The sequence below is a fragment of the Amblyomma mixtum genome, chromosome 1 (assembly GCF_055824585.1).
Source record: "Amblyomma mixtum isolate Tamu chromosome 1, ASM5582458v1, whole genome shotgun sequence".
Classification (NCBI taxonomy): Eukaryota; Metazoa; Arthropoda; class Arachnida; order Ixodida; family Ixodidae; genus Amblyomma; species Amblyomma mixtum.
In genome coordinates, this window is record NC_143012.1 from 178,389,175 (window position 1) to 178,402,859 (window position 13,685).

At 47.4% G+C, this 13,685-nt stretch overlaps 1 non-coding gene across 1 annotated transcript; it reads left to right on the plus strand.

The window, feature by feature from the left end:
• Positions 1–13,371: 13,371 nt before the first annotated feature.
• On the plus strand, positions 13,372–13,442 carry TRNAG-GCC (transfer RNA glycine (anticodon GCC)). Its single transcript has one exon. It is a non-coding gene; the product is annotated as a tRNA-Gly (tRNA).
• Positions 13,443–13,685: the final 243 nt, after the last annotated feature.

Below are 13,685 nucleotides of genomic sequence, written 5' to 3' on the forward strand. Positions count from 1 at the left end.
TGTGAGCTCGTTATGTCATTTGTGAACTACAGAATTTTCCCTTTAGGTGACGGATAAGGAATGAGCAGTAAAAGTTCTCGTAAACTGTGCAACAATGACACGTCAGCGTTCAGGAAATAAGTTGTACTATGCTGCGGCGGCGAATGAACATCGGCTCATATAGGCGTGGATCAGTCCAACGGTGCTATTGTAGTGTAGCCGTTGACTTCGAACATAACATCCGCTTTGCCCTCGTTTCACAGCGTAATACTCTGCGGCTTTTACAGCAAGCTATAGCATTGGCGCACCGAGCTGAGGGTACGCCTTGCTACCAGAGTTGCGCCGCGGCAAAGAGACGCGTCTCTTCTGAAGGCGCTCGCCGTCCGTGTGACCTAGATAGGGACGGCATTGCAGAAATGCACTGGCCACGTGTAGAACTGGCCAAGTGGGCTGGAGCGTTGGCGTCGGTCGTTCAGTGGTAGAATACTCGCCTGCCACGCGGGTGGCCCGGGTTCGATTCCCGGCCGACGCATTCATTTTTAATGCAGCGGTCCAGCTCTTTTGCAGAATTTTGGTGGCCGACATGTGTCCTAACTGCTCGGTTTTGATCCTGACTTTTATTCGTGCTCTTACGTAGACGCAGTTTCAACGAAATACCGTCAACACGTCTGGAAAGCGTAGACCCAGAGCAGCAGACTTTTTCCTCGTTCACCGTTATGATTGAGCACAGCAACATGAATTGCGCGTCATTGTGCGTGCTGTGCATCGTGGGCATAGCGACGGCTCTGATTCTTTCCTATTGTCACATAGTGGTGAGTGCAGTGCGGTGAGCACGAAAACAGCGAGAATGGCTCCAAAACGAAACTCTTTATTTCGACTGACTTGCGCCCGCAAACACCTGATGCACTCAGCGGCGGCGTAGCAATAAGCGTGCTCGGCGGTAGTCGAACAAAATGCCCGCCGCTTTGCCGCCGCCGCTAGCGAACTTTCGACATAAAGCTTGGAAATTTACTGCAACATTCTGGAGCAAAGTAGGTTCTTCTCCGCCTGGATGCGATCAATCGAGATAAGTCTAGGCACGTCATGCGTCACAAACAAAGCGATAAAGCGGCATGTCGGCAGCTTTGAAGCATGAACAAACGCTACAAAGATTTGCGGCCCTCTCGTGCTTGTTGGCAGCGCTATGGCTCGTTGCGTTTGTTTCCTGACAGATGAATGGTTCGTTGTTGCGCTGGAGGGTTACTAGTTCTTAAAGGGTCACAATTTGTTGATGACATTTTGTTCTTTTCTAAATGCAACAACTTATGATATGTTTATTTTTGCACTCAACCCTAAAAGTACGTTTTGGTTGAACAGAACGTGGTTGTCGTAAAGTTCTTTGAAATACTTTTTCTTAGCTGTTCGAGTTTCCTGCAGGGAAATAAAACATGGTCTACTCAGACCGCTTCACCGCCTAGTTCGCAAGGGGGATTTATTTGTTTCTTGAGTTCGAAGTTATGTGCTAGATGCTATGCCCAATGCGAAAACGACATAAGCTGACTTCAATAAAGCGTTATTGATGCTGAAACGACTTCAGTTCGCCGAAGATCGGCGTTAACAGATCAATGCTACGCAAAAAAAGTAAAAGTAAAGGCACGAGGTTATGCATTACTGGCACAGAGAAAAACAAAACGCCAACGCCGAGCGACACATTAATTTACTTTGAGAGGCTTGAAATAGATGAAGCTACAGCAGGTGGTAAAATGGAAGAAAAATAAAGTAACCATCTCAAAGTTTGCTTCAATTTGAAGAGGAAAAAATATTGTTTTATGCTTATCAAGCAATGACTCAACTGAGGCACAGTGGCACTGACACAAAAATAACAGAAACAGAGAAGAAAAGAGACGTCCTACCATCCCCGTATGTTATGGACCATGAGGGGTTTGTAATAGGTTGTAAAATACGCCTGCGCGTTAGGTTATGTTAGGCATATCGTTAAATAACAAATCAATTTCCCTTGTGGACACAGGAGACGAACCTGCTTTCCAGCACTCTAACTTTCGTTAGAGAATTAGGAGTGTGCGAATATCAAATTTTTCGAATACGAATCGAATACGAATACTTGATTACGAATATCGAATCGAATATCGAATAATCAAGGACAGACGCATTTAACCTATAAAAAACTTTTATTTGAGCACCAAGGAACATCACCGTTCAACTATCTATGATTAAATGAACACAAAAGGTGTGTGTGGCTGCACAAAAAGTATTAGTCTCGAACATTATTCTTAGAAGAGTGGAATTTCAGAGAGGATGGCTAGTACACAGCATTACGGCTAGCTTGCCATCAGCACAAAAGCGCATTGCTGTGATGAACATAAAAGGGTGTCGTGAAGGTTAACCAGCTGCTCCACATGGTCAGGCAGAAGTAGTTCCCTTCTAGCTGAAACGACTCCTCCAGCCACAGAAAATGCCCTCTCACTTGGCACTGACCAGACACGTATTGCGAGGTACTTCGTGCACAGCTCTGTCTATAGCAGCTTCGAAGGTATAGCCACAAAAAAGCTCACCGGCGCAGTCAGTTACGGCACGGCCCTAGGAGGAAGGAAAAATTCGAAGGAAAAATATTCCTTCATCCATGCGCATTGCTCTGGGCGCCGCCATGTTGTTATGTCTCTGTCGATAGGGCTTACGGACCGATGTGAACGCCGGTGCTCACATTGAATATTGTTGCGTTTTGGGCATCCCACCGCTGCCACCACTGTTGGGATTTGACATCCCACCGCTGCCACCACTGTTACGACTTGGTGCGTCTCAGTCTGCTGCCTCTGTTCAGCAGACCTGAGCGAAGAACGGTCGATGCGATGGGTAGTGAACTGACGTTTATGTACAATATTTACAAGGCTTTTTACAAGATATGTACAAGGGCCGTGAGCACAACGGGCTAGGACGAGGCCCTGCGGAGAGTGTCTCTCTGGCACGATGGCGTGTCTGCTGCCCGTCTGCTACCGCGTCTCAGTGCGGCTCTCCTCTTATAGCCGCCGGTGACCGTTGCGTTCCTCTGCACCCGGTGTTCCTCTGCTCCGATGAGGTCACGCCACAGGCCACCGCTCGGATTGGCTCGATTCGACGCTAGTGAGGAGGAGGAAGGGTCAGCCGGCCAGCCAGGATGACGCCGTGGCATGGCGGCGAGTCCCTGCCTGCTTTGCGCGACGGCGGGCGCACAGCTCTGGTTCCCCGACAGGCCAGCGGAATGAGGGTTCAGGCACAACAATATTCGGCTAGATACAAATATTCGCGTCGGGTCGAATACTCGAAAGAACACGAATACTAGGATTTCGAATCGAATACGAATACTAAAAATATAACATTCGAAATATATTCGAAAATTTCGAATATTCGCACACCCCTATTAGAGATGGAAGAACGATTGAAACGCAACTAAATTCAAAGAAGAGGCCGCGCCTTCCTTCCTGAGAATGGATCACTTGAACGGTGTTGTTGTTTCGCGGTCATTGAGGCTTTCCGCCGGATTTGACCCATTTTTCTCTCACGTCGCGCAGCTGCACTGTACAATACTGTGGCCGGGTTCAATTACCGGCTGACGCAGCCGCCTTTTGAATTTCTTTTCGGAAGCTACCAGCGACACGTTGAGCGGTGCGCCTTCTGAGCGCTACAGTGCCGGAAATTCAGGCGATCCTTGTACTTCCGACGTTTCTCAGTGCCGTGTGCACCGGGCTATAAGTACATCCATTCGTTTAGCTATTCATATAGTATCTGGTATTTAATATATTAAAGCGACACGTTGGTTTTGAGGACGCCGTGGTGGGTAAGTCCACATTATTTTAGATATCGTGAGGTTCTTCAACGTCCAGATAACACCTAAACGTTGCAACAAGGTTGCTTTCTTATTTTCGTGAAGCACTATTTCTTTTCGTCGCTATTTCTTTTTGGTGAAGTTTCCACGACATTTTAAATCAATATTCTAATGACATTGCCCTAACCTTATTCGAACATTTAAGCAACATGAATGAAACAGTATTCAAAATTGTAAAGACTATACCAAGCCTCCAAATGTGAAAGTGCAGAACTTACCAACACCTTTCATGGCCCTACGAAGAAGGTGACACTGCAGCTCTACAATAACACCACTACCATTACGTGGAGCTCACTGTCTAAAAGATACGACAGAGTCTATCTTGAATAGCCATTAATGAAGGGTGGGCGATTAGCAATAGTGGTGAATGGTCAATAAGATACTTTTTTAAGAAAGTAACAGGGCTGTGCCTCCAATCTGTGGCAGGCACCACCTTACAGATTTAGTCGTAAAGTATGACTAGTTGAAGAACAGCACTACTCTCAGAACAATGGGAAAAATTCTGGCACACATTGCTTGAAATATGACTCAGAGATTATAACAACATTTAGAACATAGCATTCAAATAACGTTTAGCTCGAACGGTGAAGAAGTGCTAATAATAAAAACAAAAGATCATTTGGTAATTATTAACCTTAAATAATATTTCCAAACCAAGGTTAGCAAAATGTTTACTTTGAACGAGAAAATAATATTTCCGAGAGAAAATGTAGATAGGGGTTCGACATTTCGGCTATTATCCTTTTAATATCGGCAGAGAATTTTCGGTGTTTTTATCAGAAAGTTTCGCTTTTTTGCGTGTGTGCGGATATTGACTTTGGCGAAAGATTCGCTGACTTTCTTCGGCGATTTAATTGAGCAGTCCTGTGTGTGCCAAAAGCCATTTAGGGTCTATTTCAATGTTTTTTCTATTTGTTGAGCTGTAATCAACGTGCAGATCAGAATACTTGTAGCTGAACTTGTAGAATGAATTGGTATCGTTATTAAGAAAGTAATAATTATAATAATCACCACCAGCCTGACTACACCCACTGCAGGACAAAGGTCTCCTTATCTCTGCAATTAACCCTGTGCTGTGCCAACGTCGGCCACCGCATCCCCGCAAACTTCTTAATCTCATCCGCCCACCTAACTTTCGGCCGCCTCCTGCTACGCTAGCCTTCTCTTGGAATCCAGTTTGTTACCCTTGGCTACGTTGCATTCGCATTACACGCCCTGCCCAAGCTCATTACTTCCTCCTATATAATACACAAGAGTTTTTCCATTTCGCCTCTATCGGATCGTACCACGGATAGGTTTCTTTTCTGAGACCTCGTGATCAGGAGTGAAAAACGTGCGAAATGTAATTTCTTTTATCTTAGTTGTTTAAGGTATCTTCTACTGTATTTTATCCTTACAACAGCCTGGTGGAAGTTCGATGTTCACTTTGCTTTCTTCTTCCGTTCTTTTGTGAATACCTTAGTTCCTGTGGCTTAAGCAAGCGCTGCTAGCAAACATGCTTTTCCCCCGTTTTAATTCTTGCGGATGGGAGGGTGGTGGAGAATGACCTTCTCTAAACGTTTAGCTTATTAAACAACATTTCTTGCATCGTGAAGGATGAGGCCATTTGCCCTAGTACAGGTCTCAGTGCATAGGAGCTCGTTATGTAGTTTTTTCAAACAATTAATTTACACTTGAAGTGATGGACAAGGGAGGAGCATTACAAGCTTCCTTCGGCTTTACGAAAGTAAAATGCCCACGTTCAGGGAAAAACTTGCACACTGTACCTGCGGCGAATGAACATCGGCTCATTAGGCCTGTATCTGTTACAACGGTGCCATTGTTGTGTTGCCGTCGAGACTTCCATCATAACAACACCGTTGTCCGAACTACACGCAGCTGCAGAGAACAATAGTCTGTAGTTCCTTAGCAAGCGATGCTATTGGCGCATTGGCCTCAGGGTCTGGTGTGCAGCCACAGTTCCCCCTCGAAAATTTGGCGCGTCTCCGCTGAAGGCGCTGGCCGCTTTTGTGACCTAAATAGAAACGGGATTGCGCAAACCCACTGACCACGTGTAGAAATGGCGAGGCGCCCAGCGCTTTCGGCGTCGGTGGCTGAGTGTGCAAAGGCAGCACAGAGTGTTCGCCGCCTTTATATGGGCATCGCAATGGGAAAGGTGCAGTCGAACGAATTTGTTCAGAAGGGTGAAGGATGGTGGTCTCAGCCTGTCGCATCTCTTTGTGGGACAACTTGTAAATAGGTTTATGTTTTTTCGTGACACAAGCGATCCTTTTTTGCGCACAGTGTGCCAAGTTAGATTAAGATGTGCGCTGCCTAGTTTTGTTGTTGGCACAAATGGGATGCCCGGACCCATTTCAGGATTTTTTAAAGAGGTGGTGACTAGTATACGGTTTTTGTCGACGAGTTTTTCAAATGGTTATCTTTTTTCAGTGAAAAGAACAACACTGTACAAAGATGTATGTGACAACATTTTTCCAGAACCATTGTACAGAGCTTTGCATAGTGGACAGCCCGGTGAGAATGTTTTAAAAAGGGTAAAGAGAATGCAGGTGACACCTGGCATGAAATCCTTTTTCTTCAAGATACATACGGAAACACTGCCAGTAAAGAAATTTCTAGAGCAACGGTTTTTTTTTTCTGACCGTGGGGAGCTGTCTGATGTGCAAACAGCCCGAAACTATAGACCATGTTTTTCTGCATTGCTGGGAAGGTTCTACAGTGGGATGTTCTTCACTGGGATGTTCTACAGAGAACGGTCACAAAAGATTTCCCATTGGACCCTCACGGCATTAGATACCTAGCAATAAATAATGAAGACGGGATTCCATTTGACCTCATAATGCTGGCTGGCCTCCACTCTGTATGGCGTTCTCGCATGGCCGGTTTCCATTGTGATCCGGACGCGAGGCCCGCATGGATGTATTTTCGCGAGAGTATATCGAGATTTGTTGAAGTTCAGAAATCGCTTGAGTGTGTACCACAGTGGTTGCCGAGAGTAGAAGCCTTGACAGCGCTGAAGGAATTTTAATGCAACAATGTCCGTGCAAAGCTGACTGCTACTGCATTTTTTGTTTCTTTCTGTTTTTGTTTTAGTGTATCGTCCTGTATTACTGCTCACTGTCGGAAACCGCCAATAAAGAAAAAGAAAGCGTCGGTGGTTCAGTGGTAGAATACTAGCCTGCCACGCGGGTGGCCCGGGTTCGGTTCCCGGCCGACGCAGTTACTTTTATTGTAATTGCAAAGCATTTTCTCTTTTGAGGAATTTTCTTGGCCTCTGTCGTAAAAAACACTTTCCATTTTGTACTTTTCTTGGCGTTCTTGCGTAGATGCCTTTTCAACGAAAACCCATGTAGTTCTTGCCGGAAAAGCGTAGCCTTTTTGCCTCATTCACCCATACTGTCGAGCACAGCAACATGTGCACTTCCTTCTGCGCGCTTTTACTCCCGTGACGTAGAGAAGGCTCCGATTCTTCCCTGTCGCGCTGCGTGGCAGGGCTGTGGCTCGTTGAGCTTTTTTTTTTTTACTCACAGCTGGACGGTTATGTTGGTTGATGTTCTCGCTTGAATGGCGCATAAGCAGCTCTAATCAGTCCAAAATCTTACCGTTGAATTGACTGACTAAAAGTTTTTTTGGTGTTACAGTTTACATTTTATAAATCCAGCAACTGATGATGTGCTTATAGTTGCATTCTCTCCTAACAGTAAATTAATGTGGAGAGGAAGGTGTTTGTCGTAAAAATACCCTGAAGTGCGTTTTCCTTACCTTTTCGAGTTTTCTGCTGAAAAATAAAGCATGATTTATTGAGACCGCTTCACTCCATAGTTCACGAAGGAAGTTTCCTTGTTTCATGTGTTTGAAGCTGTGTGTAAGATGCGCACATCCAGTGCAAAATGCATAAGCTTACTTCGACAAGCGTTCTTTGTAGACACGACTGCGAGTCGCGGAGGATGGGCTTTACTAGGCGAATGCTACGCGAAAAAAAAAGAGGAAAGGAACGAGTTTGTGGATTATTGGCGCAGAGAAAGTCAAAGGCACACGGGGGCCGAGCGGCAAATGGATTTACCTTCAGAGGCTCCAAGTATACGAAGCTGCTGCAGATGATGCGGGTTGATGGCAGCGGTGAAACAGCCGCTTAGTCGCCGCGGTAGACCGAACATGATCCTGTTCAGTGACGCCCATGCACGGTTTTGTGTCACTGTCATGCGTGCAGTTCATGAACATGCTTAACCAGCCAACTCCTCCAAACCGGTCGTGATAGCGAGCAAATGATACCAATACATCAAACAGGCAGACAGGGCGTGGTTCCTCCCCCTCTACAGTTGTGTGGAAGCTAGCGGAGCAATAAGCAAAACTGCGCTGCTCATCCAACAATGCAACTGTTACATGCCGCCCCTTGTTTAATGACTTTGTTGATCCTCAACTTCGAGTGCCGTAACCCTTACTCAACAATCAGCTTTGCATGCCAGGAATGCTGGAATTTATGGGTTAAAACCCAATGTCGAAAAATCAGTTCCGGGTACATTCCTCTGTTTTGTTTTTTTTTTCGGCAGAAATCGAGAACTCCGAGACCTACATATGACGTTGATTGTCAATGTATAACCTTTTACTAAACAGTAGAGTGTGATACGTAACATTACTGGGACTTATATAATTTTATAGCATTATTGAAATGTGCGGAAATAATTAGAGTGGGATCACATGGTATAGCACATCGGAGTTTTTCCTTTTCGTTAAAATCGATTGGCGGCCGCCACTGCCGGGATTAATTTCCGTGGCCTCAGGATCAGCAAAATAAAATATGCAGAGTTTTTCTTTTATGTTAGTGATTTAGAAGATCATATACCATAGTAGTAGTAGTAGTAGAAGACGTTTATTCGGCCAAAATTTACAGGCCGAGCATGTCGACCGCCTGGGCGACCAAAAGTCGCTGTTCTTCCTCCCCTTCAGCGCCAAGCCAGTCGAGCCAGGTGGTGATGGATAAAGAAAGTGGGGGGTAGGAACCCGACTGCTGAGCAGCCCGGGAATAGAAGAGGCAATGGGCCAGGTCCGCAAAGATACAGGGGCAGTTGGGACAGGAAGGGTCCGATCGATAGCGATAGAGAAAGAGGCGAGACGGGGTGATGACTGCATTCATTTGAACGTGCCGAAGAAGGCGAGCCTCCGGCACTGTGAGTGATGGATGAGCGGGAGGGTAAAGGCGTTTGTCGAGGCGGAGCTCGAGGTAGACCTCTTTTATGGTGCGGCGAAGGGTGAGTCTCCCACCGTGCTCCGAGGGCTTGGGCCAGGGGATCAACAGTGCCCGGAAAAGTGTGTCACGGGCGAGCTGATGAGCCAGCTCATTGCCGTCAATCCCTGAATGCCCAGGGACCCAGCGGAGGAAAACGATGGAAGGCTGCAATGCGGAGACCGCTCGTTCGACCTCCTGTTGAAGAGAAGGGGTTAGGGTGCGTTTCTGTATGTGGTGTATAGCGGTTTGTGAGTCTGAATAGACTGTGTACTCTTGAAGAGAGGGAAGGAGAGCAAATGTTTGGAGGGCATGCGCAATGGCGAGGACCTCGAGGGACAATGCATCCGGAGGGCGTAGAAACGGCCCGCTGGTGTGAGTTTCAGGAGCGGGGAGGTGGGGGTGGTACAGGGCGTAGCCGCAGGAACCTCGAGGAGCCACGAAGGAGGCATCCGTGTAAGCTACACCCTGGGTATCAAAAAGAGGGGAATGGTGCTGTGCGGCCGCATGACGACGGCCGGCGTGCAGAACGGGGGACATGTTGGTCGGAAGGGGGAGGATCCGAAGATTGGGAGCCGGGGTGGGAATACGAGAGGTAAACGGGGCGCAGGGAATGGGAGAGATACCCGCTTGAGTCAGTAACCACTGACCCTGACGGGTAAGGGAAAGCCGGGCAATCTGCGAGTCATGATGGAGAGAGAGCAGAGAACGGAGAGGATGAAAGAGGCCTGTTGCAAAGATCTTTGCAGTAGAGGTAGTGATAGGGAGGTTGAGAGCTGCCTTGTAGAGGCCCACAAGGGCAGTCTCAAGAGCGTTGAGTCTGATTGAAGGAAACGTAGGGTGCAAAGTACAAGACCTTGTTGAGGGCCAGCGCGTGGGCAACTCGGCACGCGTGAGCCTCGTGGAGATCTGAGCGCCGAGTGACCACGCGCCGCAGGAGGTGAGTTACGGAGTGGCAGGTGGTGACAGCACGGTGGAGGGCTTGCACGTTCTTGGCTGCATGCAAAGGAAAGCCAAGAACTTTGCACTGCGTGACGACAGGAATGGGATAGCCAGAAAGGTGGAGAGAGACGAAGTGGTTGTGTGAGCGCTGGTGTGAGGAATGGTTGAGTAGAAGGAGCTCGGATTTTTCAGGAGCAGGAGAGAGGCCAGCAGTGGTGAGAAAGGAGTCGATGAGATCTAGGCCACGTTGCAGGGTGTCCTGTACGTGACCGGGAGAGCCAGACGAACACCAGAGAGTGATGTCATCGGCGTAAAATATATGATGCAGGTCGGGAATTTCAGCTAGCTGGGAGGCGAGAGGGGCCATAGCAAGATTTAAAAGGGTAGGAGAGAGAACAGCACCTTGAGGAATGCCTCGGGTGAGGTTGTGGGGGTCGGAAAGATATGTGTCGGCTCGAAAGCGAGCGACACGTTTAGAGAGGAATGAGCGGATATAACAATACATGCGGGAGCCAGTCTAGAGAGGCGAGTTGGGAAAGGATGTGGTCGTGGCAAACACCGTCGAAGGCCTTGCGAACATCGACGGTCACAAGTGCGTGAATTTGAGTGGGAGTAGGTGACAGAAACGTGTGCTGGAGAACCAGAAACATGTCCTGTGCACAGACGTGGCGTCGGAAGCCGATGAGAGAATGAGGGAAGAACTCCCTCGTCTCGAGAAAATATACCATAATTTATGCTCACAATAGGCTGATGGAAGTTCAGTGCTCATACTTTTATGTTCTTCCGTTATTTTATGAAGACGTCAGATTCTGTGATTAAATAATGGGCTGCTAGCAAAAATACTCTATTTCCAGCGTTTTATTCTTGTGGGTGGGATAGGGACGGCGCCTTTTCTAAACTTTTAGTTTATGAAACAACATTTCCTCCATCTTGATGATTGAGGCGATTTGGCCTACTATAGGTATTTGTGTATATGAGCTCGTTGTGTCGTTTGTGAACTATATAAGTTACCCATGAGGTGGAGGATAAGGAAGGAGCCATAAAAGTTCTCTTAAAGTGTTCAACAATCAAAACGGAGACGTTCAGCGAAAAAGATACTCTGGAGCTGCGGCGAACAAACATCGGCTCGTATAGGCCTGTGTCAGTTCAACGGTGCCATTGTTGTGTAGCCGTTGAGAGTTCCAACAAAACATGCGCGTCGCTCCCATTACACGCAGCTGCACAGAATAATAGTCTGTGGTTCATATAGCAAGCCATGATAGTGGCGCGTTGGCCTGCGGGTCCCCTTTCCTATGACAGCTGCCCCTCGACAAAGTGACGCGTCTCTGCTGAAGGCGTTCGCCGCCCGTGCGACCTAGATACGGACTGGATTGCGCAAATGCAGTGGCCACGTGTAGAAATGACGAGCTGAACTCGAACATCGGCGTCGGTGCCGACCCATAGCACTCACTAACGTCGAGTACAAAATTTACATGAAGGTTTTGGCACGAAGGCTGCAGACCGTGATTCATTTATTAGTTGGTCCGCATCAAACCTGCGGCATTAAAGGGCGGTCTATTTTCACAAATATTCACGTTGCGCGCAGTGTATTAGAAACATGTGATGACACTAATGGTCAGGTGGCTATTCTACAGATCGATTTGGAAAAGGCTTTTGACTGTGTTGCCCATGAACTTTTGTTTTCAGTATTAGACCATGTTAATGTTGGTTCTGTTATCCGCGAGGGTGTGGCCCTGGCATACCGGAACTGCACGACGAGATTGATCGTTAACAAGAGTCTGGGGGCCCCCATTAGCGTGCAGCGTTCGGTGCGCCAGGGCTGTCCCCTCAGCCCTCTTTTATTTTGTATTTATGTGGAGACCCTTTGTTTAAAGATTCTGAAAAACAGGAGTATTAACGGATTTACTTTACAAGCAGCCGAAGTAAAGCTCTTGGCGTACGCTGATGATATTGCTGTGTTTGCCGTTGACAAGAGAGGCATAAGCGAGGCTGTTCAATGTGTACGCGATTTCAGCCAAGCTACAGGCAGCGGGGTTAACTGGTCGAAGTGCCTTGGGCTGTGGCATGGCGGGTGGGCATCTACGCCTGAGCGGTTTGCCAGCGTGCCTTGGACGACAACGCCAGATAAGTACTTGGGCGTTCCGCTCGATGCTTACCGTGACAGTGAACATTATTGGACAGGACAGGTCAAAGAGACACGGGAGAGAGCTGATAAGTGGAAAGGAACGACCTTGTCGATTTTCGCCAGAGCCACTGTTTGCAACCTGTTCTTTATCAGCAGGCTCTGGTATGTAATGCAGGTGTTGCACTGTTCACGGTTAAGTATTCAAAAGCTACACCGAATTTTCGCCGTCTTTATCTGGTCGTCTGAATGGGAGCGCTGCAGCCGGACCAACCTGTTCCGACGGGTACAAGACGGCGGGTTGGGTTTGGGCCATTTGTTTTTGCGACAGCTGGTCAATCGTTTTTTGTTTTTTAGGGACACAAGAGACCCTTTTTTGCGTACCGTATGCCAAGTTAGGCTGCGGCATCTACTTCCAGAGTACATAGTCGGAACTGCTGAGGTGTATAGTAGGGTCACCGGTTTTTACCGGGAAGTCGTAGCCAGTGTAAGGTTTCTTTCCGCGCGGTTTTCAAATGACTTTCTGGCCAGTGTGAAACGAAAGAAACTGTACCGTGCCTTGTGCGATGTAGTTTTCCCCGAGCCCTTGTACAGGGCCTTGTACAGTGGAGGCCCAGGCAAAGATGTTTTAAAGAGAGTAAAAAAAATGCAGGTGCCGCCTGGAACAAAAACCTTCTTTTTTAAGTTGCACACCGGGACCTTACCGGTTAAAAAATTTTTAGAGGGAAAGGAATTGTTTTTACCCTGGGGATCTCACTGTTTAATTTGCAGAAAGCCGGAAACAATAGACCATGTATTTTTACACTGTTGGGAAGGGGTTTATTTTTGGGATGTATTGCAGCGAACCTTAAAGAAAGAATTTCCACTAGACCCGTATGGCATCCGGTTCTTATGTGTTGAAAATGAGGATGGGGTGCCTTTCGATTTAATAATGCTGACAGGCCTCCACTGTATATGGCGCTCCAGAATGGCAGGCTGGCATTGTGACAGTGACGCAAGACCTGCCAGAATTTACTTTCGCGAAAGTATGGAGATGTTTCTGGCCATTCAGAAAGCCGCTGCGGAGCCTCCGGAGTGGCTCTCAAGACTAGAGCCGCTCTGTACGTTGCGTGAATTTTAATTGGACGAAGCCAGATTTATGCTGGCTGACCACAAGTCGTGTGTACATAGTTATTGTCTTTTGTTGATTGTTTGTGTTGTCCAGTTTTTTGTGTCAAAGCCAGGCAATAAAGAAAAAAAAAAAAGGCGTCGGTGGTTCAGTGGTAGAATACTCGCCTGCCACGCGGGTGGCCCGGGTTCGATTCCCGGCCGACGCAGTTTCTTTTTTTTTAAAAAGCCCAAGATTTTCTCCTTTGAGTAATTTTCGCAGACTGTGTAAGAGCAGTATGGTTTTGATCCTGTACTGTTCTTCGTGCTCTTGAGTAGACGCTGTTTCAACGAAAGCTCGTAAACATGTTTGGAAAGCGTAGCCCGACACCAGCAGACTTTTGCCTCGTTATGATCGAGCACAGCAACAAGAAGTGCATGTCGTTCAGTGCGCTTTGCATCTGGCATTGTGA